The sequence below is a fragment of the Hordeum vulgare genome, chromosome 2H (genome assembly GCF_904849725.1).
Source record: "Hordeum vulgare subsp. vulgare chromosome 2H, MorexV3_pseudomolecules_assembly, whole genome shotgun sequence".
Lineage (NCBI taxonomy): Eukaryota > Viridiplantae > Streptophyta > Magnoliopsida > Poales > Poaceae > Hordeum > Hordeum vulgare.
The window spans coordinates 244,287,008-244,287,822 of NC_058519.1; positions in this window are offsets into that span (position 1 = coordinate 244,287,008).

An 815-nucleotide genomic window follows, 5' to 3' on the forward strand; every position below is an offset into this window, starting at 1 on the left:
CAACCCGTTCCGCGCCCGGGCTTGAATTAGGGTCGGCTCGGACGCGTCGGCGAAAAAATGGGTATGAAAGTTCGGGTTTTAAGTCGTCTCCAATCGTCGATTTCGGTCATTTTTAATACTAGTAATCGTGCACTTAGAAAAAAGTTTACAACACACGAAAGATTAACATAAGATACGTGTAATCTTAAAAAAAAGGTTTGCAGCACACGAAAGATTATCATGAGATAGTAAAATACTTAGTTTTGAACAACACATAGCCACATAAGTTACATGTTGAGAGAAAATACAAATTACTAAGCTAGTAGTACATAATTTATTTCCACACCTTTGGCTAGTGAGCACTCTATCATACAAGGGGAAAACAGAGAAAATTCAGTGACATGCATGTTGCTTCTTGCTTGTACACATAAATCATAGTTCCTCGAAATGTTCAGCAGCAGCTTTTTTGTTAACATGTAACATAATCTTAGGTTTTGTTACCAGTGTTCTTTGAAATGAAGATCATTGTGTTTTATGCTCATCAAAGTGCCGTGAAGTCACGGCCATCAGCAAACAGATTAAACTTATCTGTGTCTCGGTCAGATCTAGAGTGTCACATGTATCCACAGGGTAGACATATCGTCTATTGAATGCCGTGACAATAGCAATTTTCATTTTTTCATCCCATAACCCCAAGAACGCATGGATAGTTGTACCATCCGGATGACGGACTTGAACCTGTAGTGAGAAAGCCTCAGTACATACAATGATCAATCACCATCATATCATAGCAGATGAAAACATACACTGAGTTTCACTAACCACAAAATTATCAT